The sequence below is a fragment of the Populus trichocarpa genome, chromosome 15 (genome assembly GCF_000002775.5).
Source record: "Populus trichocarpa isolate Nisqually-1 chromosome 15, P.trichocarpa_v4.1, whole genome shotgun sequence".
NCBI lineage: Eukaryota > Viridiplantae > Streptophyta > Magnoliopsida > Malpighiales > Salicaceae > Populus > Populus trichocarpa.
This window is the reverse complement of record NC_037299.2, coordinates 965249-971248: the sequence shown is the minus strand read 5'-3', so window position 1 is coordinate 971248 and position 6000 is coordinate 965249. Positions and strand designations below refer to the sequence as shown.

The 6000-nt window shown below is 34.5% G+C and overlaps 1 long non-coding RNA gene across 1 annotated transcript; it reads right to left on the bottom strand.

Annotated features, from left to right (window-relative positions):
- Nucleotides 1-3246: 3246 nt before the first annotated feature.
- On the bottom strand, nt 3247-4371 carry LOC7464550 (uncharacterized). The gene is made up of 4 exons (XR_002978121.2): nt 4242-4371; nt 3697-3765; nt 3466-3576; nt 3247-3339 (listed from the first exon to the last, which is right to left on the bottom strand). It is a non-coding gene; the product is annotated as an uncharacterized LOC7464550 (long non-coding RNA).
- Between the last annotated feature and the right edge of the window lie 1629 nt (nt 4372-6000).

The window sequence follows — 6000 nt, the reverse complement described above, 5'->3', positions numbered from 1 at the left end:
CAATTATTAATTGTGTGAATATATTCTCCTCTTGTAATTGTTGCCACAATTCTCTAGCTAAACATCTCTTTTCAACATTTGACTCTTTAAGTGATCATTTCATTTCTTCAAGTTGTTGCCTTCTTCTTGTCATGGCTCTTTGGTCATTTCTCATGTCTTATAGGAAGAGTTCTTCTCTTCTTCATGTGTGTTCTCTCTTGTGCCATATCTTAATCATTCTATTTCTCCATTCTGCTGCCTTCTTCTTGTCATGACTCTTTGGCCATTTCTCATTTCTTATAGGAAGAGTTCTTCTCTTCTCTTCTTCATGTGATATCTCTCTCGTACCATATCTTGATCATTCCATTTTTTTAGGCTGCTGCCTTCTTCTTGTCATTGTTCTTTGGCCATTTATCATCTCTTATAGGAAAAGTTCTTCTCTTCTTTTCTTCATGTGTGGTTGCTCTTGTACCAAATCTCATCTCTTGTGGGAAGAGTTCTTCTCTTCTTCTCTTCTCTTTTTTATGCAATGTCTCAATTCTCTTATTTGGAGCTATTATCTTGCACCTTTATTTTTCTTTTTTGAATATCATTTGTCCATCCATTTTATTTTGAGATGTCACATTCTAGTCCCTCTAAAAGCTCACTAAATCGAATTAGTTTTGATACCATGCTAGAAATATATTTAAAGGAGAAAAAGAAAGTATGGTAGAAGACAAATCTCATTCATAAATATATTACTCTCTTATGAGAGAAAGTTTCAATGAACTTGGACTTCGACTTACTATATTCCATACATATATTTATACTACTCTAGGATAATTTAAAAGACTTAAAAGATAAATACATATTTAATAGTTACATGCATGTATCTAGAAGACATTTAGAAGAACTAAAAGACACTTTACATATAGACTTCAAAATTAATTCCAAGAGAACTTTCATTTGTTATTTTTCATAATCATAATGTGTCCATAGAATTGTGTTTAGAGCATCTGAACGAAATATATGGGGAAAGAATCATCTCCGTCCATTTTATACTACTTTTTTTTTTTTTTGGAAATGTGTCCATTTTATATTACTCTAATATAAGAACAAGAAATATGCAAAAAAGAAAAAAGAAGATGAAAATTAATGAGAATGAAATTTCACCCTCTCTCATAATTCATCTGTGCAGGGTGGAAACTGGAGCCAGTTCCTTGTTGCTCCATGAAATGTTGCCCCTGTTGCTGCGTGGAAGGTTGCCCTTGTTTCTCAATTGGAGGGGCCAGAGAAGATGAAGAAAATGGATCACGAGATAAGATGAAATCATATTCTTTCAGGTGACGTCCAACTGATACAGGACTTGGAATCTGAAAAGGTGGTGCTTCATTCTCGTACGTCGCCATCCTTTAACAAACAGAAAAGTAGTGAACTTTCATTTGTTATTTTTCATAATCGTAATGTGTCCATAGAATAGTGTTTAGAGCATACTGAACGAAATATATGGGAAAGAATCATGTCCGTCCGTTTTATATTACTTTTTTTTTTTTTTTTGGAAATGTGTCCATTTTATTTTACTCTAATATAAGAACAAGAAATATGCAAAAAAGAAAAAAGAAGTTGAAAATTAATGAGAATGAAGTTTCACCCTCTCTCATAATTCATCTGTGCAGGGTGGAAACTTCCAAGTGCCGGGTTTCCATTGTGGTAGTTGGAAATAGAGCAGCTGCTTGACTCTTGAGAACCAATCAATGTAGTAGAAGCTGGATTTTCTGTTCAAATTATGAAAGAACATGCACGGACTAGTTTAGAAAGAAACGTGTCCATGGAATTAACCTACCAGAGAACCATGAATGGTTTCAGATTATAATGAGTTCATCTCACCATGCGCACCGGTCAACTCATATATTTTCCTAGCAGAGGACCAATCAAACCCTTGTTGCTCGATGAAATGTTGCCATTGTGGCTCGATGAAATCTTGCCATTGTGGCTCCACTGGAGGGGGTAGAGAAGATGTAGACAATGAATGACGGTCTTTTGCACCAGAATATGATGTCTCTGTCAAGTTACGGTTACCAAAATATGGAGTTCTATCAGCTGCGTTACTGTCCAACGCCATCCTTTAACAAACAGAAGAGACGTAAGCTTACATCATGGTAAACCGAAGTATCTCAAACTATTCCTGCAATCCTATTTGATAATCTTCATAACTTGTTATCTGTATGCATGTCAATATTCAATCCCTTAATTTGAATCAAAATTTATCATGAATAAATTCATCTGCTATACCAATTGTATTCCAAATACCTCAGTTAATCAATATATAGTTGCAACATATAATGGATCACGGTTCAGGAAAATTCTAACATTTTACGACACTGATGTAGATCTCTAATAGCAATAGAATAGCGTTTAGAGTACACTGAATACGTATCATGCATGAGTCATACTTGCCCAAAAGTTTTTTTTCTTGCTAACCATATGGAAGAGAAACGGTTAAATGAAAAGAAGAGAAAATTACCCTCCTCCATTATTCATATGTGCTAGGTAGGAACTGTTGGATGCTGCATCTTCACTGTCATTGCTGGAAACTGTGCTCCTCTGGAGATGACCAGATGATGAACTTGGAAACTGTAGCCGACTGTCAACTGTGGTACAGGAAATGAAAAAAAAAGTTTATCTAGCCAGGTGATGAAGGCTCAATTTCAAGCCATCAGAGACCCCACTCCAAATCTTCCATTCAACCTAAAAGTAGCTAGTAGCCACTACCAATGCAATATATATACGGATCATGACTATATGTTTATCTGTCCATACAGCTCAAATAATCTTCAAAAGTCAAATGCATTCAAATTTATCCTACTTTCTGCTTGCATTTCTTAACTTCATTATGTTTTGAACATAAAAGAATGCTGTGGCAACAATTTACCAGGCATGTGCTGATTGCCTTCTCGAAAGGGAGCCAATGAAGCTTTTTGAGATGCAAGATTCTGCAGATGGCACTGCCTCTCAACTAATCGATTAAATGCTTCAATTTGATCTATCAAAATTAACTTCTTGTAATACTCCTCGAAAAATTCTGCATTTTCTCTTGTCATTTGATCCCACACTATGTCACAAGATAAAAAAAAAAAAGATGTCAGAGCTAAAGGAAAAGGAACATAGAAAATTGATTTTTCAAGAGTTTACTGTGGTAAAAAATCATGGAACTTTTGTATCATGAAAGTTATTCAGAAGAGGAGAAGCTACTAACAATTGTTTAAGGTATTTACCTCCACTTGTAACGTTAGGCTCGATTCCAACTTGTTCGAAGACTGTTCTAATCACTCGTTTTTTATTCATATACAGTTGAAGGCATCTTTCAATCAAATCTTTGGCCTACAAAACCAATTATCATAAACAAAGAAAAAACTTGAACGCATTAGTTTCAGTTTCACTTGATATATTGATATATCAACATGAATTTTACACTGATACAGGTGAACATCAAATAAGATGACTTACAATCATAATTTTTTTAACTAGTTCAGGGGATACTGGACCATTTGTGAAATTTTGTACGTTTCTTGGTGGCCCACGAGATTCCCTAGCAGGGAATCTTCCTTCTGCTGGATGCTGTGGAAGTTTATTTCCATTGACAAGTAATTAAGAAAGACAATTAACAAGTCATCCCCATCTGGGATACTGCGATAGATTCCAAAAAAGACAGAAATCATGAGTGAAGGGAGTCAATACCTTCCTGTTCATTTCAATTCAACGCAAGAAATCACTTCATGCTGTCAGAAACTGGGAAAACTCTTGATGCTGAACAGAAAATGAATCGTTATCAGCAATTGATAATAGCGAAGACAATTCTTCAAAATTCTAGACATTTATATACTGTTTGTTTTCCTTATTTATGAAGTAACCAAAATTAAAAGAAGAAGAAGAAGAAGAAATCCACTAGTGCTAAACCATCAATGGAGTTCAAGATTCCAAATTTTCTTTCTTGCATTTTCCTAGCAACCAAACACAGACAGATTCTAAATAAAAAGGCGGGAGATCCAAAGTTAAGATTCTTTGAATCAAGGTAAAAAGAATCAAATTCTTAAAACCTACTTAGTTGGATGCTCTATTTTCTTTCGTTACTCACATCATAAAGAAACAGAACCCAAGGAAAGATTGAAAAATGACAATTGAATGAAGTTCAAGACTAACTTTATTTCTTGTATTTTTCAAGTAACCAAACACAGCCAATTATCCCACAAAGAATCAAAAGTGAAAGGAACTTGAGAACTCACCTTCAACACTACTTGTTTTCTTGTCACTCCTGTTTCTCGCTAACCAGCAAGAATTAGAAAGAGGGTTTATCAGTTTTCTTGTTTTCTCTCAAACTCTGCAGATTTTTTTATCACTGGATTGAGAGAGAGAGTGAGTAATGTTTCCGGCTATTTGACAATCAGTCTTTTATAGCTTTTGTGCAAGGCTGCCTAAGCTGTTTTCATCGAATTACACGGGGCTCAATCGAAAAGGAGCAGCTGAGAGTTAGGGGGCTAGTGGCAGATGGTGAGGATTCAAGCTGTTAATACAGTTTGTTAGTTATAGAGTTGTCTCGACAGTTATTTTTGGAGGGAAAGCAGCTAGTCCATTTGCTAGTCCTGCTTGATTGTGGGTCAACAACATAGATTTGTTTGTTTCAATGTACATGAATACGCATGAAACATTCTAGTCTGCTGCAAAAAGAAAAGGGGCAAGACAACCAGTGAAACTTTTCTAGGCTTAATCTTGCGTTAGAATTCTTCTTCTGATTGAGCGTCCGAGGAAGGAAGATTTGGGTGCTCATCAACTGACACAATAATGAAACACATTTTTTTTTTTAAAAAAATAATAATTAATTTACATCAATAAAAACTGTTGTCAAAATCTGAGCACCCAAACCTTTAAAGAAAAGAAAGTTGAGAGAACTTCCTTCCAGCAGAACCAAGTCTTTGAAATGCTTATAACAAAATCATTGCTTCAGTAAACTTTGGATCCAAATGAAAGACTAGCTAGCATCCTTTTTTTGCGTCAAAAGTAATCAGAGCCTCCCTCCCTTTTCTTGTTTCTCTGGTTTTTTAGTTAAGAAGAAGGGGAGGAGCAGCTGAGAGAGTTGGGGGACACATGCCAGGTGGAAAGGAGGGTTCAGGAAGTTAATACAGTTAACAGTTGGCTAGTTATCAGCAACGAGACTATCCTGAGACCTTGCACTACTGTGCTTGTTTGAAATCAAGCGGCAGATGAAAGAATTAATCCACCATTTAGAAATGACCATGAACAAAATTTGAAGAGAAACTTCGAGATGGTTTCGAAGAGGAAGATGGATTTCAAGGGAAGATGGTTTTTGTTTAAGAATCTTAAATCTACTCGGAAAATATGACACATCCCAGACAATTTTGTGAAGAGGCCCTCTGGAATCTTAGTCAAATAAAAAATTATGTTTATTATCTTAAAATTAATAGAGTTATTTTGGCTCATCTCGGTTTGCTATTCATGAATAATATGTATAGTATTTTTCATGAATAGTACTTTTCACATGTTTTTTCATATATTTTTCTAGATATTTTACATATATTTTCTAAGGTTATATATTCTCATATTTTAAGAGAGAAAATGAAGTTATTTATCTAAACAATATTACACTTAACACATCTTCATCTTCATTATATAAAGAACATACTCAATGAGACAGAAAACACACTGATCTCTTCTTTACACACAAAAAATAGATATTTCATCCTTTTGATTTTTAACATGTTTGTCACTTGATTAAACAAACTCAAGTATTGACTTAAGCTAGCATTAGAGTGTATCTCATTCCATGAGAGACTTGTTTTACAAGATCAACTCAGGCCTAAAACTCATCAGCCAAGAAAAGTCTTTATTTTGTGAAGTTTTTTCATGATTTTATTAGTGGCATCACTTATAGGATATTGAATAAAAAGCAAGTCTATTTCCTTTCAACTTCTACAAAAATATATATATATCATGGCTGATAAGACTTTAGTACATAAAAGATTAAGT